The following is a 26,521-nucleotide window of genomic DNA, read 5'->3' on the forward strand; positions in this document are numbered from 1 at the left end:
TTATCGGCCTAAACCTTTGCAAAATTCACCCCAGTGATTCGAAATATTGAGATCCACCAAGGATTTAGAATAGTAAAATTCCCCATTAAATCCATGTATCCAGAAATTCAGAAAAACTTCTCTAAACCATTTTCACCCTTTCTTTCCTTCTTTTTTTTCATTCAAAATTAAATTTACACTTATTTTTTCGCGCGACTCCAGCGGGAAGCAAAATTCCAGTGTGAATGGTTGTCGCGTGAAACGCTTGAACTACATAAGCGTTAACGCGTTTTAAAGCATAGCGCGGCTCCAGTCGATCCCCTACAAGGTGACTTTTCTTACGAACTCTAGTTTTGGCTTGGCAAAGCTAGAGGCATTTGTGGGCGGGATTTGTACGTGCATATATAAATCTCGCCCACAAGCCTTTGCCAAGCCAAGCCCGGAGTTCAAGAGGAAAGTCACCTTGTAGCGAAGGCGAAATTTCGAGCGGCCCCGGCCGGCATCCGCCTTAAATTGGTTTCGCGAAGCAACTTCAAGAAACCACGTTTGTAATTAGCTTCTCGAGTGTCAGATTTGTTCACAATAAACTTAGGAACGTTTTGAATACCTTCGAATCGGTTTCCCATGTCAGTGTGAACGTGGCTTTAGAAGAATCAATCAATAAGGCCTAGCATTGTGAGCTTTATAGTATCCACTATTTATACCCACCGGTCACGAGGAGAGAAAGATTTTCAGTGTTAGTTCTATTTTTCCATGAAGAGATAAGAAATTCCTCAACTTTTGTAATGGTGAATGTCTCTGAATCCACTCCATCAAGTGTTTTTGACAATACAATTGAGTACACAATACCTAATTTTAATAATCCTAATTTTTGACCAGATTGCACTTCAATGCAAACAGCCTCCACAAACCAAACCGCTGAAATAGTACAACTTTTAATTAATGCCGGTGCAGATGTTAATTTTTGTGGATCGAGCGAAGATAGAACGCTGTTACACCTGGTCTCCGAGATAGGCCACCTTAAAGTCGCAACTATTTTAATTGAAAGTGGAGCTCTCGTCAATGCAATAGATCATAAGAACTTTACACCATTGCATTTCGCGTGCAAAAAAAACCATTTGGAGATTGTTAGACTGTTAATGGATAGTGGTGTCAATTATGAGACCTTCACCGGCAATGATCCTCCATCACGTCATATTGAAACGCCATTGCATCTTGCGGCTAAAGAAGGCTACATTCAAATCGTGAAATTGCTACTAGAACGCGGTGCTAATTACGAATTAAAAAATAAGAATGACTGTACGCCAATTCACCTCGCCGCTGATGGAGGCCACACTGAAGTCGTCAAATTGTTACTAGAACGAGGCGCTAATTACGAGTTAAAAAATAAGTATGAGTGTACGCCAATTCACCTCGCCGCATTTAATGGGCACATTGCAGTCGTGAAATTGTTGCTAGAACAAGACGCTAATTACGAATTAAAAGCTGAGAATGACTTCACGCCATTGCACATTGCCGCTCAAGAAGGCCACACTAAAGTCGTGAAATTGTTGCTAGAACGCGCCGCTAACTACGAGTTAAAAAATAAGTATGACTGTACGCCAATGCACCTTGCCGCTTTTAAAGGCCACACTGAAGTTGTGAAATTGTTACTAGAACGCGGCGCTAATTACGAGTTAAAGAATAAGTATGACTATACGCCAATTCACCTCGCCGCTGCTAACGGCCACAACGAAGTCGTGAAATTGTTACTAGAACGCGGCGCTAATTACGAGTTAAGGAATACGCCAATTCACGTCGCTGCTATAAATGGACACATTGCAGTCGTGAAATTGTTGCTGGAACGCGGCGCTAATTACGAGTTAATGGGTGAGAATGACATAACGCCATTGCACATCGCCGCTGTTAACGGCCACAACGAAGTCGTAAAATCGTTACTGGAACAAGGCGCTAATCATGATTTTAAAGATAAGAATAACTTAGCGGCATTGCACATCGCGGCTTTTATAGGCCAAACTGAACAGGTGAAATTGTTACTAGAAAGCGGCGCTAATCACGAGTTAAAGGATGAGAATGACAGTACACCAATTCACCTCGCCGCTTTTAATGGACACATTGCAGTCGTGAAAATGTTGCTAGAATGCGGCGCTAATTACGAATTAAAAGCAAAGAATGACTTCACGCCATTGCACATTGCCGCTAAAGAAGGCCACACTGAAGTCGTGAAATTGTTACTAGAACACGGCGCTAATTACGAGTCAAAGAATGAGAATGACAATACGCCAATTCACCTCGCCGCTCTTAAAGGACAAATTGAAGTCGTGAAATTGTTACTAGAACACGGCGCTAATTACGAGTTAAAGAATGAGAATGACGATACACCAATTCACCTCGCCGCTTTTAATGGACACATTGAAGTCGTGAAATTGTTACTAGAACACGGCGCTAATTACGAGTCAAAGAATGAGAATGATAATACGCCAATTCACCTCGCCGCTCTTAAAGGACAAATTGAATTCGTGAAATTGTTACTAGAACGCGGCGCTAATTACGAGTTAAAGAATGAGAATGACGATACACCAATTCACCTCGCCGCTGCTAACGGCCACAACGAAGTCGTGAAATTGTTACTAGAACGCGGCGCTAATTACGAGTTAAAGAATAAGTATGACTGTACGCCAATTCACCTGGCCGCATTTAATGGGCACATTGAAGTCGTGAAATTGTTACTAGAACGCGGCGCTAATCACGAGTTAAAGGATGAGATTGACAATAGACCAATTCACCACGCCGCTTATGGAGGCCACACTGAAGTCGTGAAATTGTTACTAGAACGCGGCGCTAATTACGAGTTAAAGAATAAGTATGACAAAACGCCAATTCACCTCGCCGCTGCTAACGGCCACAACGAAGTCGTGAAATTGTTACTAGAACGCGGCGCTAATCACGAGTTAAAGGATGAGATTGACAATAGACCAATTCACCACGCCGCTTATGGAGGCCACACTGAAGTCGTGAAATTGTTACTAGAACGCGGCGCTAATTACGAGTTAAAAAATAAGTATGACAAAACGCCAATTCACCTCGCCGCTGCTAACGGCCACAACGAAGTCGTGAAATTGTTACTAGAACGCGGCGCTAATTACGAGTTAAAGAATAAGTATGACTGTACGCCAATTCACCTGGCCGCATTTAATGGGCACATTGAAGTCGTGAAATTGTTACTAGAACGCGGCGCTAATCACGAGTTAAAGGATGAGATTGACAATAGACCAATTCACCACGCCGCTTATGGAGGCCACACTGAAGTCGTGAAATTGTTACTAGAACGCGGCGCTAATTACGAGTTAAAGAATAAGTATGACAATACGCCAATTCACCTCGCCGCTGCTAACGGCCACAACGAAGTCGTGAAATTGTTACTAGAACGCGGCGCTGATTACGAGTTAATGAATAAGTATGACAATACGCCAATTCACCTCGCCGCTGCTAACGGCCACAACAAAGTCGTGAAATTGTTACTAGAACGCGGCGCTGATCACGAATTAAAAGCTCAGAATGACAGAACGCCATTGCACTTCGCCGCCTGGAAGGGCCACATTGAAGTCGTGAAATTGTTACTAGAAAACAGGGCTAATTACGAGTTAAAGGATAAAGATGAGGAAACGCCAATGCACTTTGCAGCTTTGAATGGACAAATTGAAGTCGTGAAATTGTTGCTAGAACACGACGCTAATTACGAGTTAAAGAATAAGTATGACAATACGCCAATTCACCTCGCCGCTGCTAACGGCCGCAACGAAGTCGTGAGATTGTTACTAGAACGCGGCGCTAATTACGAGTTAAAGAATAAGTATGACAATACGCCAATTCACTTCGCCGCTGCTAACGGCCACAACGAAGTCGTGAAATTGTTACTAGAACGCGGCGCTGATCACGAATTAAAAGCTGAGAAAGACAGAACGCCATTGCACTTCGCCGCCTGGAAGGGCCACAGCGAAGTCGTGAAATTGTTACTAGAACACGGCGCTAATTACGAGTTAAAGGATAAGGATGAACAAACGCCAATGCACCTCGCCGCTGCTAACGGTCACAACGAAGTCGTGAAATTGTTACTAGAACGCGGCGCTGATCACGAATTAAAAGCTGAGAATGACAGAACGCCATTGCACTTCGCCGCCTGGAAGGGCCACAGCGAAGTCGTGAAATTGTTACTAGAACACGGCGCTAATTACGAGATAAAGAATAAGTATGACAATACGCCAATTCACCTCGCCGCTGCTAACGGCCACAACGAAGTCGTGAAATTGTTACTAGAACGCGGCGCTAATTACGAGTTAAAGAATAAATATGACAATACGCCAATTCACCTCGCCGCTGCTAACGGCCACAACGAAGTCGTGAAATTGTTACTAGATCACGAATTAAAAGCTGAGAATGACAGAACGCCATTGCACTTCGCCGCCTGGAAGGGCCACAGCGAAGTCGTGAAATTGTTACTAGAACACGGCGCTAATTACGAGTTAAAGGATAAGGATGAACAAACGCCAATGCACCGCGCTGCTGCTAACGGCCACAACGAAGTCGTGAAATTGTTACTAGAACGCGGTGCTAATCAAGAGTTAAGGAATATCAATTGTGAAACGCCGATAATTCTTGCAACTAAAAAGGCACGTTGATATCGCGAAAGTTTTAAGAAAACACAGCGCTATCAGAGTTTGATAATAATGTGAACTCCATTGACGTTCCCCAATCTGGCCTCATAGCGTGTTCAAGATTAAGCATAGTGAAACGCACTCGGACTAAACTAGTTTTTTTAAAGAGATGTGCAGTGGTGCCTTGATGGTGTTGATGGTTAAGAAAGTGGAAAGATTAACTAAAATAGTAGGAGAGTTGAAAGTTTAAACCATTTGAAATAACGGAAACAGGTTTTACGAACATTGCAAAACCCCTTTCCTTGCCCCATTTGAACTGATTTTCTAACGGGATTGGCTGTATTTTGAAAGCCTGTGAGAGGTAATGGTGGGCATAGCCCACTCGATCACGCGCGTAACAGGCTCGATTTTGCAGAGGCCACTAAAACAATGGCGGAGCAGTTACACGTTTTTTAGACTAATTAAATGTTAATTTTTTCTAATAAGAGATCATTTATTTTCTTTTTAATTATTTTTCCTTTTCATATTTAGAAACTTTTCCTTTAAGCTTTGTATGATTTACCAACGGTCAATAAATTTCACAAATTTTATATTTGTGAACCCTAATGTTCATTTAACGGGTTTACATGTCACGGGGAAAGTGATAAATTAAAATTTAGTGATTTTTGGTAAATCATCTTTTCACATGCCGTATGTTTGTCTTATATCCTTCTACTGTATTCCAATATAATTTTAAATATTTATTTATCATTTCGGTATCCTCACATCGTTCGGAATTCCCATTGGACAGAAATCCCACTCAATCGAATGAATGAGATTTATGCACTTAAAACATTGATTCGATATTAATGGTAGTACTAATCACCGTAGTATGGGATCTTGTATCGGTTTCTTTCTTTTGAACATGCGAGAACAGCATTTAGGGTGACGCCGGGGACGGAAGTAACTGAATCATTATAGTCTGAAAAATAATTTGTTATTGGAGTTGGGTCAGTTCAGTTTAAGTTAGGCTAATCTAGGCTTGGTTAGACCTGGTTTGAATAATCTAGTTTTGATTAGACTAGGGTAGAATAATTTAGTTCTCATGTAGATTTATCATGAGCGGCATGTTTGTGTTGTTATCAACATAATAAATTGAGACCTTTTAAAAAACATTAAGATGGGATTTTACACCAAAATAATCCTAGTATTTAGAAATGATTGCTAATTTGCTTGTTTATCGCCACCATTCCACAATTTTGCTACCTTAAAAAGACGCTCTTTTAGCCAATCGTATATAATCTAGGTTAGTTTAGTTAGGTTATGGTTGGTAAGCTCAAATTACATTAGGTTTATGTAACACATAGTGAAATAAGTAATTTTAAATTTATGAATGATACGGATCTTAAGTTAGCATATACCAACTAAATCTAGAAAAATATAAACTATTCGGCGCTATCTTTGCTTGATAGTGCTTCGCTTAAAGGCATTGAAGGTTTTGAACAAAAATTAGAGACAAGTTCAACAGCTTTCTTCATTACATTAATTGGCTTAGAAGTAAATACATTTTATCCGTCTTAATTACCATTCAAGCCTATTATCTAATAAACTGTTTCGAAGTACGGCTTATTTTACTCTACCCGGAAAGTTATATATTACTTAATGTCTTCAAAGAATGAATGTTGATCCTGTTATTGCGTCCCCGGTGTTAATTGTTTTAAATCTCTTGATGTCAGCGCATTTCGTAAACCGCCCAAGGTGCGGGGTTTCGGTTGAATGGGACCTCACCTAGGTTAAATGGGATTTCGGACAAAGGCGAGGAAATTCCCAACTATCGTTGTTTCTCTACAACGGGTTAGTATTAGCAACCCAATTTACCAAATGCCTTAAATTTTAAACTGAATTCCAATTAAGAAACTATAATATTTTAAAGTTCATTACAATCCAAACGTCGAGGTGACGTCATAACTGTGTCATTTTCATCAGGATGTGCCAATTATTTTTAAACAATTTTGATTGCATTTATTTTTCTAAATATAGAATATCAAAGGCTTTCTTTTTAACAATGTTGAAAAAAAAATATATTTCAATCCAAAATTAAATGATTGATTTATAGTCATAATTATATGATTAAACGTTGCTAGTAATAATGCGACACAAATAAAAATTAAATGTCCTTGTTTCAAAGAAGGGAAACAATTTAATTTAATATAGACGATATTGATTTAAGTTAAATTTTAATTAGATTGAATTATTTTTATGAAATAAGGATTATTCTAAAATATTATGTGGTAATTTGCGTTGATCTCAATTTTAAATTTAAATGTCCTGTTATTAACCTTATTACAGGAAAAAAATGTAAATTTAATATAGTAGAGGTGAAATTTTTTTTTAAATGCATGCCTTGACACTGTTGAAACTGCGCTTGCTCGGATCATATAACATAAACATCTTAAACAAAAACATGATAAGAACAACAGTGGGAAGAATAAACTGTGAAGGTGGCGTTGCAGAAAAACTTTTGTTTTACAAACAGTTCGAGCGATAAGCCAGAACTAAGATCTCGCTAATAAGGACTGATTCATAGAACGCAAATTGCTCAATTTTTATCTGGGCTCGATACTCCCGACACATAATGTGGTGTCGCATGTCATCGAACCTAACCTGAAACGAAACAAAGGGAGATGACAATTACTACAGCCTTGTCCGGCCCAAAGCCCTTTCAACCCCGCGACAACAACCCAGTGGCGGCCTGGTAATATCGGGACTGTATCAAGGCATTAGCTCGAGGTACAACTCGCTACATTTCTGCATGAATTGGGCCCACCGTACAGGGAGGAACCCTTACACTGAACAGGGTTCATCAAACAAGCGCTATTCGGTAAGTTAATCGCCTTTATATAAGACTTCTTCGACATTTCCAAGGCTCACATCACCTGTTTGCAAAATTCCTTATGAGCCGTTTCAATTCAAGGTCAGGAGCCGTTTCGACTCAGGATCGGGAACCGTTTCGATTCAAGGTCGGGAGCCCAACCTAACAGAACTAAGCTGGAAAGGAGAGGGCGCTATTGGAATTAGTGTATGGGAAAGATTTCAGTGCTACGTCACAAGCACCAGCTTCATTGTCGCCGACTTTTGAATGAGGTGAGATTTAGTTTTAAAATTTTTATGACAGTAATTTGGTTGAATGATTTGAAAATTCAAATGAGGTTCAGGCTTTATGGATAATGTCAAATTTGACTAATCGCGGTAATACCCTGCCTACATGTTGACAAAATTCTCGTCTCATGCTCCATGCCAAATGAAATATATCGCGAGATTTGATAAAATTTGCCTGCGATATGATAATCGTGGCGCACGATGTAGAGCGTGCAACTTGAATTTTGTTAACAGAAAGGCAGGGCAGTTATGCAACTGATCAGAGGTCCTTATTTAAAATTATCCTTTAATTTGAACTTTAAAATCACTCGGAGGTATTTCCTGTATATTTTACTATGCAGACCGGTCTTATAATGAGTGGAAGAATCGATAAAAATCACTAGATTTTACACTTCACCTCTTTCTTTAAGGGTCGTTTTTCAAAAACTAACGGAAAAATCTTCATTGTTTGTTCTCTTATTTTCCCCCGAAACCCAAAAATTAAATCCGTTTAAATGTTTCGATTTGAAATCTCATCCACAAAATATTTTGCCCACCATGAGAATGAGAAGTTTTATTTTCAAACGGTTCATCTTCAGGCTAAAATTTGTGAGTTGTGACTCTTATTCTCGTTCTTAACACCATATTTGATTTTTTAAGGTAATTGGAACCACAGTAAGGACATACCCTATCAATAACAAAATCAAGAGCGCGACACATTTACTATCAATAACTGAATTGGGTACCATTGCCTTTTCTTCATGTATGGATATAGCTCTTGATCTAGGAACCTCAATTCTCTCAATTCAAGGTTTTGGACGAAAGTGTGGATTGTGACGTCTTTCGTAACATTACTACTTTCGCTCATCACTTTCGTCTTCAATGGTTTTAATTTAATGAAACGTTACAATGAGCGATTGTGTTTAAGCGATTCTTAGTACACGTAGAATAAGTTGTTTCTAAACATGTTAAACTGAAATTAAAAATAGACTATAAGCAAGCTTTCTAAATTCCTTTGTTTTTAATTAATTCCAATCCACGAGCATTTTTTTTAAAAGTAGCATTCTTTCTCTTGGTGGCGGCCGGCACCGCCCGTACAAAGATTTACGGCTGCATTTTGCTTTTAAGTAGATTTTGTTCGATCTGCAATATATTGCAAATGTGCTGGAATATTCTGGAATAATACTGAAATAAAGCTGAAAAAGGTTCAACTTCAGACAAAATTTAGATGCATTCCAGAGATCACTGCAGAACATTTTAGAAGTTTTGCAGAAAAAAATACCTGTCGCTGGAAAACTCAGTAAAGAAGATATACATACCTAATTAAGCTACTCTACAGTCATAAAATAGCTATCTTACAGCTAGAAAACAGAGGGGAAACAGTAATTCCCTTATGAAATCAGGTTGTTTGAAGGCTCATTAAAGGTACCTTTCAGATTTTTTATATGCATGTTACAGTCAGAACGAGGTAAGTTTGTAGGATAATTGCAGGTGAGTTTCAGATTTTTTGTAGGATAATTGCAGGCGCGTTTCAGATACTTTGTAGGATAATTGCAGACGCGTTTCAGATACTTTGTAGGATAATTGCAAGCGCGTTTCAGATATTTTGTAGGATACTTGCAGGCGCATTTCAGATTCTTTGTAGGATAATTGCAGGTGCATTTCAGATACTTTGTAGGATCGTTGCAGGTGCGTTTCAGATACTTTGTAGGATCGTTGCAGGCGCGTTTCAGATACTTTGTAGGATAAATGCTGATGCGTTTCAGATACTTCGCAGGATAATTGCAGGTGCATTTCAGATACATTGAAGGATAATTGCAGGTGCGTTTCAGATACTTTGTAGGATCATTGCAGCCGCGTTTCGGATACTTTGTAGGGTCATTGCAGGCGCGTTTCAGATACTATGTGGGATAATTGCAATCGCGTTTCAGATACTTTGTAGGATCATTGCAGCCGCGTTTCGGATACTTTGTAGGGTCATTGCAGGCGCGTTTCAGATACTATGTGGGATAATTGCAGTCGCGTTTCAGAAACTTTGCAGGATCATTGCAGGCGCGTTTCAGATACTTTGCAGGATCATTGCAGGCGCGTTTCAGATACATTGAAGGATAATTGCAGGCGCGTTTCAGATACTATGTGGGATAATTGCAGTCCCGTTTCAGATACTTTGCAGGATCATTGCAGGCGCGTTTCAGATACTTTGTAGGATAATTGCAAGCGCGTTTCAGATATTTTGTAGGATACTTGCAGGCGCATTTCAGATTCTTTGTAGGATAATTGCAGGTGCATTTCAGATACTTTGTAGGATCGTTGCAGGTGCGTTTCAGATACTTTGTAGGATCGTTGCAGGCGCGTTTCAGATACTTTGTAGGTTAAATGCTGATGCGTTTCAGATAATTCACAGGATAATTGCAGGTGCATTTCAGATACATTGAAGGATAATTGCAGGTGCGTTTCAGATACTTTGTAGGATCATTGCAGCCGCGTTTCGGATACTTTGTAGGGTCATTGCAGGCGCGTTTCAGATACTATGTGGGATAAGTGCAGTCGCGTTTCAGAAACTTTGCAGGATCATTGCAGGCGCGTTTCGGATACTTTGTAGGGTCATTGCAGCCGCGTTTCGGATACTTTGTAGGGTCATTGCAGGCGCGTTTCAGATACTACGTGGGATAATTGCAGTCGCGTTTCAGAAACTTTGCAGGATCATTGCAGGCGCGTTTCAGATACTTTGCAGGATCATTGCAGGCGCGTTTCAGACACTTTGTAGGATAATTGCAGTCGCGTTTCAGAAACTTTGCAGGATCATTGCAGGCGCGTTTCAGATACTTTGTAGGATCATTGCAGCCGCGTTTCGGATAATTTGTAGGGTCATTGCAGGCGCGTTTCAGATACTATGTGGGATAATTGCAGTCGCGTTTCAGAAACTTTGCAGGATCATTGCAGGCGCGTTTCAGATACTTTGCAGGATCATTGCAGGCGCGTTTCAGATGCTTTGTAGGATAATTGCAGTCGCGTTTCAGAAACTTTGCAGGATCATTGCAGGCGCGTTTCAGATACTTTGTAGGATCATTGCAGCCGCGTTTCGGATACTTTGTAGGGTCATTTGCAGGCGCGTTTCAGATACTATGTGGGATAATTGCAGTCGCGTTTCAGAAACTTTGCAGGATCATTGCAGGTGCATTTCAGATACATTGAAGGATAATTGCAGGTGCATTTCAGATACATTGAAGGATAATTGCAGGTGCGTTTCAGATACTTTGTAGGATCATTGCAGCCGCGTTTCGGATACTTTGTAGGGTCATTGCAGGCGCGTTTCAGATACTATGTGGGATAATTGCAATCGCGTTTCAGATATTTTGTAGGAGCATTGCAGCCGCGTTTCGGATACTTTGTAGGGTCATTGCAGGCGCGTTTCAGATACTATGTGGGATAGTTGCAGTCGCGTTTCAGAAACTTTGCAGGATCATTGCAGGCGCGTTTCACATACTTTGCAGGATCATTGCAGGCGCGTTTCAGATACTTTATAGGATAATTGCAGGTGCATTTCAGATACATTGAAGGATAATTGCAGGTGCATTTCAGATGCATTGAAGGATAATTGCAGGTGCGTTTCAGATACTTTGTAGGATCATTGCAGCCGCGTTTCGGATACTTTGTAGGGTCATTGCAGGCGCGTTTCAGATACTATGTGGGATAATTGCAATCGCGTTTCAGATACTTTGTAGGATCATTGCAGCCGCGTTTCGGATACTTTGTAGGGTCATTGCAGGCGCGTTTCAGATACTATGTGGGATAATTGCAGTCGCGTTTCAGAAACTTTGCAGGATCATTGCAGGCGCGTTTCAGATACTTTGCAGGATCATTGCAGGCGCGTTTCAGATACATTGAAGGATAATTGCAGGCGCGTTTCAGATACTATGTGGGATAATTGCAGTCCCGTTTCAGATACTTTGCAGGATCATTGCAGGCGCGTTTCAGATACTTTGTAGGATAATTGCAAGCGCGTTTCAGATATTTTGTAGGATACTTGCAGGCGCATTTCAGATTCTTTGTAGGATAATTGCAGGTGCATTTCAGATACTTTGTAGGATCGTTGCAGGTGCGTTTCAGATACTTTGTAGGATCGTTGCAGGCGCGTTTCAGATACTTTGTAGGTTAAATGCTGATGCGTTTCAGATACTTCACAGGATAATTGCAGGTGCATTTCAGATACATTGAAGGATAATTGCAGGTGCGTTTCAGATACTTTGTAGGATCATTGCAGCCGCGTTTCGGATACTTTGTAGGGTCATTGCAGGCGCGTTTCAGATACTATGTGGGATAATTGCAGTCGCGTTTCAGAAACTTTGCAGGATCATTGCAGGCGCGTTTCGGATACTTTGTAGGGTCATTGCAGCCGCGTTTCGGATACTTTGTAGGGTCATTGCAGGCGCGTTTCAGATACTACGTGGGATAATTGCAGTCGCGTTTCAGAAACTTTGCAGGATCATTGCAGGCGCGTTTCAGATACTTTGCAGGATCATTGCAGGCGCGTTTCAGACACTTCGTAGGATAATTGCAGTCGCGTTTCAGAAACTTTGCAGGATCATTGCAGGCGCGTTTCAGATACTTTGTAGGATCATTGCAGCCGCGTTTCGGATAATTTGTAGGGTCATTGCAGGCGCGTTTCAGATACTATGTGGGATAATTGCAGTCGCGTTTCAGAAACTTTGCAGGATCATTGCAGGCGCGTTTCAGATACTTTGTAGGATCATTGCAGGCGCGTTTCAGATGCTTTGTAGGATAATTGCAGTCGCGTTTCAGAAACTTTGCAGGATCATTGCAGGCGCGTTTCAGATACTTTGTAGGATCATTGCAGCCGCGTTTCGGATACTTTGTAGGGTCATTTGCAGGCGCGTTTCAGATACTATGTGGGATAATTGCAGTCGCGTTTCAGAAACTTTGCAGGATCATTGCAGGTGCATTTCAGATACATTGAAGGATAATTGCAGGTGCATTTCAGATACATTGAAGGATAATTGCAGGTGCGTTTCAGATACTTTGTAGGATCATTGCAGCCGCGTTTCGGATACTTTGTAGGGTCATTGCAGGCGCGTTTCAGATACTATGTGGGATAATTGCAATCGCGTTTCAGATATTTTGTAGGAGCATTGCAGCCGCGTTTCGGATACTTTGTAGGGTCATTGCAGGCGCGTTTCAGATACTATGTGGGATAATTGCAGTCGCGTTTCAGAAACTTTGCAGGATCATTGCAGGCGCGTTTCACATACTTTGCAGGATCATTGCAGGCGCGTTTCAGATACTTTATAGGATAATTGCAGGTGCATTTCAGATACATTGAAGGATAATTGCAGGTGCATTTCAGATGCATTGAAGGATAATTGCAGGTGCGTTTCAGATACTTTGTAGGATCATTGCAGCCGCGTTTCGGATACTTTGTAGGATCATTGCAGGCGCGTTTCAGATACTATGTGGGATAATTGCAATCGCGTTTCAGATACTTTGTAGGATCATTGCAGCCGCGTTTCGGATACTTTCTGGGTCATTGCAGGCGCGTTTCAGATACTATGTGGGATAATTGCAGTCGCGTTTCAGAAACTTTGCAGGATCATTGCAGGGGCGTTTCAGATACTTTGCAGAATCATTGCAGGCGCGTTTCAGATACTTTATAGGATAATTGCAGGTGCATTTCAGATACATTGAAGGATAATTGCAGGTGCGTTTCAGATACTTTGTAGGATCATTGCAGCCGCGTTTCGGATACTTTGTAGGGTCATTGCAGGCGCGTTTCAGATACTATGTGGGATAATTGCATTCGCGTTTCAGAAACTTTGCAGGATCATTTCAGGCGCGTTTCAGATACTTTGCAGGATCATTGCAGGCGCGTTTCAGATGCTTTGTAGGATAATTGCAGTCGCGTTTCAGAAACTTTGCAGGATCATTGCAGGCGCGTTTCAGATACTTTGTAGGATCATTGCAGCCGCGTTTCGGATACTTTGTAGGGTCATTGCAGGCGCGTTTCAGATACTATGTGGGATAATTGCAGTCGCGTTTCAGAAACTTTGTGGGATCATTGCAGGTGCATTTCAGATACATTGACGGATAATTGCAGGTGCATTTCAGATACATTGAAGGATAATTGCAGGTGCGTTTCAGATACTTTGTAGGATCATTGCAGCCGCGTTTCGGATACTTTGTAGGGTGATTGCAGGCGCGTTTCAGATACTATGTGGGATAATTGCAATCGCGTTTCAGATACTTTGTAGGATCATTGCAGCCGCGTTTCGGATACTTTGTAGGGTCATTGCAGGCGCGTTTCAGATACTATGTGGGATAATTGCAGTCGCGTTTCAGAAACTTTGTAGGATCATTGCAGGCGCGTTTCAGATACTTTGCAGGATCATTGCAGGCGCGTTTCAGATACTTTATAGGATAATTGCAGGTGCATTTCAGATACATTGAAGGATAATTGCAGGTGCATTTCAGATGCATTGAAGGATAATTGCAGGTGCGTTTCAGATACTTTGTAGGATCATTGCAGCCGCGTTTCGGATACTTTGTAGGATCATTGCAGGCGCGTTTCAGATACTATGTGGGATAATTGCAATCGCGTTTCAGATACTATGTAGGATCATTGCAGCCGCGTTTCGGATACTTTGTAGGATCATTGCAGCCGCGTTTCAGATACTTTGTAGGATCATTGCAGCCGCGTTTCAGATACTTTGTAGGATCATTGCAGCCGCGTTTCGGATACTATGTGGGATAATTGCAGGCGCGTTTCAGAAACTTTGCAGGATCATTGCAGGCGCGTTTCAGATACTTTGCAGGATCATTGCAGGCGCGTTTCAGATACTTTGCAGGATCATTGCAGGCGCGTTTCAGATACATTGAAGGATAATTGCAGGCTCGTTTCAGATACTATGTGGGATAATTGCAGTCCCGTTTCAGATACTTTGCAGGATCATTGCAGGCGCGTTTCAGATACTTTGCAGGATCATTGCAGGCACGGTTCAGATACTTTGTAGGATAATTGCAAGCGCGTTTCAGATATTTTGTAGGATACTTGCAGGCGCATTTCAGATTCTTTGTAGGATAATTGCAGGTGCATTTCAGATACTTTGTAGGATCGTTGCAGGTGCGTTTCAGATACTTTGTAGGATCGTTGCAGGCGCGTTTCAGATACTTTGTAGGATAAATGCTGATGCGTTTCAGATACTTCGCAGGATAATTGCAGGTGCATTTCAGATACATTGAAGGATAATTGCAGGTGCGTTTCAGATACTTTGTAGGATCATTGCAGCCGCGTTTCGGATACTTTGTAGAGTCATTGCAGGCGCGTTTCAGATACTATGTGGGATAATTGCAGTCGCGTTTCAGAAACTTTGCAGGATCATTGCAGGCGCGTTTCGGATACTTTGTAGGGTCATTGCAGCCGCGTTTCGGATACTTTGTAGGGTCATTGCAGGCGCGTTTCAGATACTATGTGGGATAATTGCAGTCGCGTTTCAGAAACTTTGCAGGATCATTGCAGGCGCGTTTCAGATACTTTGCAGGATCATTGCAGGCGCGTTTCAGATACTTTGTAGGATAATTGCAGTCGCGTTTCAGAAACTTTGCAGGATCATTGCAGGCGCGTTTCAGATACTTTGAAGGATCATTGCAGCCGCGTTTCGGATACTTTGTAGGGTCATTGCAGGCGCGTTTCAGATACTATGTGGGATAATTGCAGTGGCGTTTCAGAAACTTTGCAGGATTGCAGGCGCGTTTCAGATACTTTGCAGGATCATTGCAGGCGCGTTTCAGATACTTTATAGGATAATTGCAGGTGCATTTCAGATACATTGAAGGATAATTGCAGGTGCATTTCAGATACATTGAAGGATAATTGCAGGTGCGTTTCAGATACTTTGTAGGATCATTGCAGCCGCGTTTCGGATACTTTGTAGGGTCATTGCAGGCGCGTTTCAGATACTATGTGGGATAATTGCATTCGCGTTTCAGAAACTTTGCAGGATCATTGCAAGCGCGTTTCAGATACTTTGCAGGATCATTGCAGGCGCGTTTCAGATGCTTTGTAGGATAATTGCAGTCGCGTTTCAGAAACTTTGCAGGATCATTGCAGGCGCGTTTCAGATACTTTGTAGGATCATTGCAGCCGCGTTTCGGATACTTTGTAGGGTCATTGCAGGCGCGTTTCAGATACTATGTGGGATAATTGCAGTCGCGTTTCAGAAACTTTGTAGGATCATTGCAGGCGCGTTTCAGATACTTTGCAGGATCATTGCAGGCGCGTTTCAGATACTTTATAGGATAATTGCAGGTGCATTTCAGATAAATTGAAGGATAATTGCAGGTGCATTTCAGATGCATTGAAGGATAATTGCAGGTGCGTTTCAGATACTTTGTAGGATCATTGCAGCCGCGTTTCGGATACTTTGTAGAGTCATTGCAGGCGCGTTTCAGATACTATGTGGGATAATTGCAGTCGCGTTTCAGAAACTTTGCAGGATCATTGCAGGCGCGTTTCGGATACTTTGTAGGGTCATTGCAGCCGCGTTTCGGATACTTTGTAGGGTCATTGCAGGCGCGTTTCAGATACTATGTGGGATAATTGCAGTCGCGTTTCAGAAACTTTGCAGGATCATTGCAGGCGCGTTTCAGATACTTTGCAGGATCATTGCAGGCGCGTTTCAGATACTTTGTAGGATAATTGCAGTCGCGTTTCAGAAACTTTGCAGGATCATTGCAGGCGCGTTTCAGATACTTTGAAGGATCATTGCAGCCGCGTTTCGGATACTTTGTAGGGTCATTGCAGGCGCGTTTCAGATACTATGTGGGATAATTGCAGTGGCGTTTCAGAAACTTTGCAGGATTGCAGGCGCGTTTCAGATACTTTGCAGGATCATTGCAGGCGCGTTTCAGATACTTTATAGGATAATTGCAGGTGCATTTCAGATACATTGAAGGATAATTGCAGGTGCATTTCAGATACATTGAAGGATAATTGCAGGTGCGTTTCAGATACTTTGTAGGATCATTGCAGCCGCGTTTCGGATACTTTGTAGGGTCATTGCAGGCGCGTTTCAGATACTATGTGGGATAATTGCATTCGCGTTTCAGAAACTTTGCAGGATCATTGCAAGCGCGTTTCAGATACTTTGCAGGATCATTGCAGGCGCGTTTCAGATGCTTTGTAGGATAATTGCAGTCGCGTTTCAGAAACTTTGCAGGATCATTGCAGGCGCGTTTCAGATACTTTGTAGGATCATTGCAGCCGCGTTTCGGATACTTTGTAGGGTCATTGCAGGCGCGTTTCAGATACTATGTGGGATAATTGCAGTCGCGTTTCAGAAACTTTGTAGGATCATTGCAGGCGCGTTTCAGATACTTTGCAGGATCATTGCAGGCGCGTTTCAGATACTTTATAGGATAATTGCAGGTGCATTTCAGATAAATTGAAGGATAATTGCAGGTGCATTTCAGATGCATTGAAGGATAATTGCAGGTGCGTTTCAGATACTTTGTAGGATCATTGCAGCCGCGTTTCGGATACTTTGTAGGATCATTGCAGCCGCGTTTCAGATACTTTGTAGGATCATTGCAGCCGCGTTTCAGATACTTTGTAGGATCATTGCAGCCGCGTTTCGGATACTATGTGGGATAATTGCAGGCGCGTTTCAGAAACTTTGCAGGATCATTGCAGGCGCGTTTCAGATACTTTGCAGGATCATTGCAGGCGCGTTTCAGATACTTTGCAGGATCATTGCAGGCGCGTTTCAGATACATTGAAGGATAATTGCAGGCTCGTTTCAGATACTATGTGGGATAATTGCAGTCCCGTTTCAGATACTTTGCAGGATCATTGCAGGCGCGTTTCAGATACTTTGCAGGATAATTGCAAGCGCGTTTCAGATATTTTGTAGGATACTTGCAGGCGCATTTCAGATTCTTTGTAGGATAATTGCAGGTGCATTTCAGATACTTTGTAGGATCGTTGCAGGTGCGTTTCAGATACTTTGTAGGATCGTTGCAGGCGCGTTTCAGATACTTTGTAGGATAAATGCTGATGCGTTTCAGATACTTCGCAGGATAATTGCAGGTGCATTTCAGATACATTGAAGGATAATTGCAGGTGCGTTTCAGATACTTTGTAGGATCATTGCAGCCGCGTTTCGGATACTTTGTAGAGTCATTGCAGGCGCGTTTCAGATACTATGTGGGATAATTGCAGTCGCGTTTCAGAAACTTTGCAGGATCATTGCAGGCGCGTTTCGGATACTTTGTAGGGTCATTGCAGCCGCGTTTCGGATACTTTGTAGGGTCATTGCAGGCGCGTTTCAGATACTATGTGGGATAATTGCAGTCGCGTTTCAGAAACTTTGCAGGATCATTGCAGGCGCGTTTCAGATACTTTGCAGGATCATTGCAGGCGCGTTTCAGATACTTTGTAGGATAATTGCAGTCGCGTTTCAGAAACTTTGCAGGATCATTGCAGGCGCGTTTCAGATACTTTGAAGGATCATTGCAGCCGCGTTTCGGATACTTTGTAGGGTCATTGCAGGCGCGTTTCAGATACTATGTGGGATAATTGCAGTGGCGTTTCAGAAACTTTGCAGGATTGCAGGCGCGTTTCAGATACTTTGCAGGATCATTGCAGGCGCGTTTCAGATACTTTATAGGATAATTGCAGGTGCATTTCAGATACATTGAAGGATAATTGCAGGTGCATTTCAGATACATTGAAGGATAATTGCAGGTGCGTTTCAGATACTTTGTAGGATCATTGCAGCCGCGTTTCGGATACTTTGTAGGGTCATTGCAGGCGCGTTTCAGATACTATGTGGGATAATTGCATTCGCGTTTCAGAAACTTTGCAGGATCATTGCAAGCGCGTTTCAGATACTTTGCAGGATCATTGCAGGCGCGTTTCAGATGCTTTGTAGGATAATTGCAGTCGCGTTTCAGAAACTTTGCAGGATCATTGCAGGCGCGTTTCAGATACTTTGTAGGATCATTGCAGCCGCGTTTCGGATACTTTGTAGGGTCATTGCAGGCGCGTTTCAGATACTATGTGGGATAATTGCAGTCGCGTTTCAGAAACTTTGTGGGATCATTGCAGGTGCATTTCAGATACATTGAAGGATAATTGCAGGTGCATTTCAGATACATTGAAGGATAATTGCAGGTGCGTTTCAGATACTTTGTAGGATCATTGCAGCCGCGTTTCGGATACTTTGTAGGGTCATTGCAGGCGCGTTTCAGATACTATGTGGGATAATTGCAATCGCGTTTCAGATACTTTGTAGGATCATTGCAGCCGCGTTTCGGATACTTTGTAGGGTCATTGCAGGCGCGTTTCAGATACTATGTGGGATAATTGCAGTCGCGTTTCAGAAACTTTGTAGGATCATTGCAGGCGCGTTTCAGATACTTTGCAGGATCATTGCAGGCGCGTTTCAGATACTTTATAGGATAATTGCAGGTGCATTTCAGATACATTGAAGGATAATTGCAGGTGCATTTCAGATGCATTGAAGGATAATTGCAGGTGCGTTTCAGATACTTTGTAGGATCATTGCAGCCGCGTTTCGGATACTTTGTAGGATCATTGCAGGCGCGTTTCAGATACTATGTGGGATAATTGCAATCGCGTTTCAGATACTTTGTAGGATCATTGCAGCCGCGTTTCGGATACTTTCTGGGTCATTGCAGGCGCGTTTCAGATACTTTGTAGGATCATTGCAGCCGCGTTTCGGATACTTTCTGGGTCATTGCAGGCGCGTTTCAGATACTATGTGGGATAATTGCAGTCGCGTTTCAGAAACTTTGCAGGATCATTGCAGGCGCGTTTCAGATACTTTGCAGGATCATTGCAGGCGCGTTTCAGATACTTTGCAGGATCATTGCAGGCACGGTTCAGATACTTTGTAGGATAATTGCAAGCGCGTTTCAGATATTTTGTAGGATACTTGCAGGCGCATTTCAGATTCTTTGTAGGATAATTGCAGGTGCATTTCAGATACTTTGTAGGATCGTTGCAGGTGCGTTTCAGATACTTTGTAGGATCGTTGCAGGCGCGTTTCAGATACTTTGTAGGATAAATGCTGATGCGTTTCAGATACTTCGCAGGATAATTGCAGGTGCATTTCAGATACATTGAAGGATAATTGCAGGTGCGTTTCAGATACTTTGTAGGATCATTGCAGCCGCGTTTCGGATACTTTGTAGAGTCATTGCAGGCGCGTTTCAGATACTATGTGGGATAATTGCAGTCGCGTTTCAGAAACTTTGCAGGATCATTGCAGGCGCGTTTCGGATACTTTGTAGGGTCATTGCAGCCGCGTTTCGGATACTTTGTAGGGTCATTGCAGGCGCGTTTCAGATACTATGTGGGATAATTGCAGTCGCGTTTCAGAAACTTTGCAGGATCATTGCAGGCGCGTTTCAGATACTTTGCAGGATCATTGCAGGCGCGTTTCAGATACTTTGTAGGATAATTGCAGTCGCGTTTCAGAAACTTTGCAGGATCATTGCAGGCGCGTTTCAGATACTTTGAAGGATCATTGCAGCCGCGTTTCGGATACTTTGTAGGGTCATTGCAGGCGCGTTTCAGATACTATGTGGGATAATTGCAGTGGCGTTTCAGAAACTTTGCAGGATTGCAGGCGCGTTTCAGATACTTTGCAGGATCATTGCAGGCGCGTTTCAGATACTTTATAGGATAATTGCAGGTGCATTTCAGATACATTGAAGGATAATTGCAGGTGCATTTCAGATACATTGAAGGATAATTGCAGGTGCGTTTCAGATACTTTGTAGGATCATTGCAGCCGCGTTTCGGATACTTTGTAGGGTCATTGCAGGCGCGTTTCAGATACTATGTGGGATAATTGCATTCGCGTTTCAGAAACTTTGCAGGATCATTGCAGGCGCGTTTCAGATACTTTGCAGGATCATTGCAGGCGCGTTTCAGATGCTTTGTAGGATAATTGCAGTCGCGTTTCAGAAACTTTGCAGGATCATTGCAGGCGCGTTTCAGATACTTTGTAGGATCATTGCAGCCGCGTTTCGGATACTTTGTAGGGTCATTGCAGGCGCGTTTCAGATACTATGTGGGATAATTGCAGTCGCGTTTCAGAAACTTTGTGGGATCATTGCAGGTGCATTTCAGATACATTGAAGGATAATTGCAGGTGCATTTCAGATACATTGAAGGATAATTGCAGGTGCGTTTCAGATACTTTGTAGGATCATTGCAGCCGCGTTTTGGATACTTTGTAGGGTCATTGCAGGCGCGTTTCAGATACTATGTGGGATAATTGCAATCGCGTTTCAGATACTTTGTAGGATCATTGCAGCCGCGTTTCGGATACTTTGTAGGGTCATTGCAGGCGCGTTTCAGATACTATGTGGGATAATTGCAGTCGCGTTTCAGAAACTTTGTAGGATCATTGCAGGCGCGTTTCAGATACTTTGCAGGATCATTGCAGGCGCGTTTCAGATACTTTATAGGATAATTGAAGGTGCATTTCGGATACATTGAAGGATAATTGCAGGTGCATTTCAGATGCATTGAAGGATAATTGCAGGTGCGTTTCAGATACTTTGTAGGATCATTGCAGCCGCGTTTCGGATACTTTGTAGGATCATTGCAGGCGCGTTTCAGATACTATGTGGGATAATTGCAATCGCGTTTCAGATACTTTGTAGGATCATTGCAGCCGCGTTTCGGATACTTTCTGGGTCATTGCAGGCGCGTTTCAGATACTTTGTAGGATCATTGCAGCCGCGTTTCGGATACTTTCTGGGTCATTGCAGGCGCGTTTCAGATACTTTGCAGGATCATTGCAGGCGCGTTTCAGATACTTTATAGGATAATTGCAGGTGCATTTCAGATACATTGAAGGATAATTGCAGGCTCGTTTCAGATACTATGTGGGATAATTGCAGTCCTGTTTCAGATACTTTGCAGGATCATTGCAGGCGCGTTTCAGATACTTTGCAGGATCATTGCAGGCACGGTTCAGATACTTTGTAGGATAATTGCAAGCGCGTTTCAGATATTTTGTAGGATACTTGCAGGCGCATTTCAGATTCTTTGTAGGATAATTGCAGGTGCATTTCAGATACTTTGTAGGATCGTTGCAGGTGCGTTTCAGATACTTTGTAGGATCGTTGCAGGCGCGTTTCAGATACTTTGTAGGATAAATGCTGATGCGTTTCAGATACTTCGCAGGATAATTGCAGGTGCATTTCAGATACATTGAAGGATAATTGCAGGTGCGTTTCAGATACTTTGTAGGATCATTGCAGCCGCGTTTTGGAAACTTTGTAGGGTCATTGCAGGCGCGTTTCAGATACTATGTGGGATAATTGCAGTCGCGTTTCAGAAACTTTGCAGGATCATTGCAGGCGCGTTTCGGATACTTTGTAGGGTCATTGCAGCCGCGTTTCGGATACTTTGTAGGGTCATTGCAGGCGCGTTTCAGATACTATGTGGGATAATTGCAGTCGCGTTTCAGAAACTTTGCAGGATCATTGCAGGCGCGTTTCAGATACTTTGCAGGATCATTGCAGGCGCGTTTCAGATACTTTGTAGGATAATTGCAGTCGCGTTTCAGAAACTTTGCAGGATCATTGCAGGCGCGTTTCAGATACTTTGAAGGATCATTGCAGCCGCGTTTCGGATACTTTGTAGGGTCATTGCAGGCGCGTTTCAGATACTATGTGGGATAATTGCAGTGGCGTTTCAGAAACTTTGCAGGATCATTGCAGGCGCGTTTCAGATACTTTGCAGGATCATTGCAGGCGCGTTTCAGATACTTTATAGGATAATTGCAGGTGCATTTCAGATACATTGAAGGATAATTGCAGGTGCATTTCAGATACATTGAAGGATAATTGCAGGTGCGTTTCAGATACTTTGTAGGATCATTGCAGCCGCGTTTCGGATACTTTGTAGGGTCATTGCAGGCGCGTTTCAGATACTATGTGGGATAATTGCATTCGCGTTTCAGAAACTTTGCAGGATCATTGCAAGCGCGTTTCAGATACTTTGCAGGATCATTGCAGGCGCGTTTCAGATGCTTTGTAGGATAATTGCAGTCGCGTTTCAGAAACTTTGCAGGATCATTGCAGGCGCGTTTCAGATACTTTGTAGGATCATTGCAGCCGCGTTTCGGATACTTTGTAGGGTCATTGCAGGCGCGTTTCAGATACTATGTGGGATAATTGCAGTCGCGTTTCAGAAACTTTGTGGGATCATTGCAGGTGCATTTCAGATACATTGAAGGATAATTGCAGGTGCATTTCAGATACATTGAAGGATAATTGCAGGTGCGTTTCAGATACTTTGTAGGATCATTGCAGCCGCGTTTCGGATACTTTGTAGGGTCATTGCAGGCGCGTTTCAGATACTATGTGGGATAATTGCAATCGCGTTTCAGATACTTTGTAGGATCATTGCAGCCGCGTTTCGGATACTTTGTAGGGTCATTGCAGGCGCGTTTCAGATACTATGTGGGATAATTGCAGTCGCGTTTCAGAAACTTTGTAGGATCATTGCAGGCGCGTTTCAGATACTTTGCAGGATCATTGCAGGCGCGTTTCAGATACTTTATAGGATAATTGCAGGTGCATTTCAGATACATTGAAGGATAATTGCAGGTGCATTTCAGATGCATTGAAGGATAATTGCAGGTGCGTTTCAGATACTTTGTAGGATCATTGCAGCCGCGTTTCGGATACTTTGTAGGATCATTGCAGGCGCGTTTCAGATACTATGTGGGATAATTGCAATCGCGTTTCAGATACTTTGTAGGATCATTGCAGCCGCGTTTCGGATACTTTCTGGGTCATTGCAGGCGCGTTTCAGATACTTTGTAGGATCATTGCAGCCGCGTTTCGGATACTTTCTGGGTCATTGCAGGCGCGTTTCAGATACTACGTGGGATAATTGCAGTCGCGTTTCAGAAACTTTGCAGGATCATTGCAGGCGCGTTTCAGATACTTTGCAGGATCATTGCAGGCGCGTTTCAGATACTTTGCAGGATCATTGCAGGCACGGTTCAGATACTTTGTAGGATAATTGCAAGCGCGTTTCAGATATTTTGTAGGATACTTGCAGGCGCATTTCAGATTCTTTGTAGGATAATTGCAGGTGCATTTCAGATACTTTGTAGGATCGTTGCAGGTGCGTTTCAGATACTTTGTAGGATCGTTGCAGGCGCGTTTCAGATACTTTGTAGGATAAATGCTGATGCGTTTCAGATACTTCGCAGGATAATTGCAGGTGCATTTCAGATACATTGAAGGATAATTGCAGGTGCGTTTCAGATACTTTGTAGGATCATTGCAGCCGCGTTTCGGATACTTTGTAGAGTCATTGCAGGCGCGTTTCAGATACTATGTGGGATAATTGCAGTCGCGTTTCAGAAACTTTGCAGGATCATTGCAGGCGCGTTTCGGATACTTTGTAGGGTCATTGCAGCCGCGTTTCGGATACTTTGTAGGGTCATTGCAGGCGCGTTTCAGATACTATGTGGGATAATTGCAGTCGCGTTTCAGAAACTTTGCAGGATCATTGCAGGCGCGTTTCAGATACTTTGCAGGATCATTGCAGGCGCGTTTCAGATACTTTGTAGGATAATTGCAGTCGCGTTTCAGAAACTTTGCAGGATCATTGCAGGCGCGTTTCAGATACTTTGAAGGATCATTGCAGCCGCGTTTCGGATACTTTGTAGGGTCATTGCAGGCGCGTTTCAGATACTATGTGGGATAATTGCAGTGGCGTTTCAGAAACTTTGCAGGATTGCAGGCGCGTTTCAGATACTTTGCAGGATCATTGCAGGCGCGTTTCAGATACTTTATAGGATAATTGCAGGTGCATTTCAGATACATTGAAGGATAATTGCAGGTGCATTTCAGATACATTGAAGGATAATTGCAGGTGCGTTTCAGATACTTTGTAGGATCATTGCAGCCGCGTTTCGGATACTTTGTAGGGTCATTGCAGGCGCGTTTCAGATACTATGTGGGATAATTGCATTCGCGTTTCAGAAACTTTGCAGGATCATTGCAGGCGCGTTTCAGATACTTTGCAGGATCATTGCAGGCGCGTTTCAGATGCTTTGTAGGATAATTGCAGTCGCGTTTCAGAAACTTTGCAGGATCATTGCAGGCGCGTTTCAGATACTTTGTAGGATCATTGCAGCCGCGTTTCGGATACTTTGTAGGGTCATTGCAGGCGCGTTTCAGATACTATGTGGGATAATTGCAGTCGCGTTTCAGAAACTTTGTGGGATCATTGCAGGTGCATTTCAGATACATTGAAGGATAATTGCAGGTGCATTTCAGATACATTGAAGGATAATTGCAGGTGCGTTTCAGATACTTTGTAGGATCATTGCAGCCGCGTTTTGGATACTTTGTAGGGTCATTGCAGGCGCGTTTCAGATACTATGTGGGATAATTGCAATCGCGTTTCAGATACTTTGTAGGATCATTGCAGCCGCGTTTCGGATACTTTGTAGGGTCATTGCAGGCGCGTTTCAGATACTATGTGGGATAATTGCAGTCGCGTTTCAGAAACTTTGTAGGATCATTGCAGGCGCGTTTCAGATACTTTGCAGGATCATTGCAGGCGCGTTTCAGATACTTTATAGGATAATTGAAGGTGCATTTCAGATACATTGAAGGATAATTGCAGGTGCATTTCAGATGCATTGAAGGATAATTGCAGGTGCGTTTCAGATACTTTGTAGGATCATTGCAGCCGCGTTTCGGATACTTTGTAGGATCATTGCAGGCGCGTTTCAGATACTATGTGGGATAATTGCAATCGCGTTTCAGATACTTTGTAGGATCATTGCAGCCGCGTTTCGGATACTTTCTGGGTCATTGCAGGCGCGTTTCAGATACTTTGTAGGATCATTGCAGCCGCGTTTCGGATACTTTCTGGGTCATTGCAGGCGCGTTTCAGATACTTTGCAGGATCATTGCAGGCGCGTTTCAGATACTTTATAGGATAATTGCAGGTGCATTTCAGATACATTGAAGGATAATTGCAGGCTCGTTTCAGATACTATGTGGGATAATTGCAGTCCTGTTTCAGATACTTTGCAGGATCATTGCAGGCGCGTTTCAGATACTTTGCAGGATCATTGCAGGCACGGTTCAGATACTTTGTAGGATAATTGCAAGCGCGTTTCAGATATTTTGTAGGATACTTGCAGGCGCATTTCAGATTCTTTGTAGGATAATTGCAGGTGCATTTCAGATACTTTGTAGGATCGTTGCAGGTGCGTTTCAGATACTTTGTAGGATCGTTGCAGGCGCGTTTCAGATACTTTGTAGGATAAATGCTGATGCGTTTCAGATACTTCGCAGGATAATTGCAGGTGCATTTCAGATACATTGAAGGATAATTGCAGGTGCGTTTCAGATACTTTGTAGGATCATTGCAGCCGCGTTTTGGAAACTTTGTAGGGTCATTGCAGGCGCGTTTCAGATACTATGTGGGATAATTGCAGTCGCGTTTCAGAAACTTTGCAGGATCATTGCAGGCGCGTTTCGGATACTTTGTAGGGTCATTGCAGCCGCGTTTCGGATACTTTGTAGGGTCATTGCAGGCGCGTTTCAGATACTATGTGGGATAATTGCAGTCGCGTTTCAGAAACTTTGCAGGATCATTGCAGGCGCGTTTCAGATACTTTGCAGGATCATTGCAGGCGCGTTTCAGATACTTTGTAGGATAATTGCAGTCGCGTTTC

This window comes from Phalangium opilio, unplaced genomic scaffold, assembly GCF_054372755.1.
Source record: "Phalangium opilio isolate 3A_F unplaced genomic scaffold, DU_Popi_V2 ptg000095l_1, whole genome shotgun sequence".
NCBI classification, from domain to species: Eukaryota; Metazoa; Arthropoda; class Arachnida; order Opiliones; family Phalangiidae; genus Phalangium; species Phalangium opilio.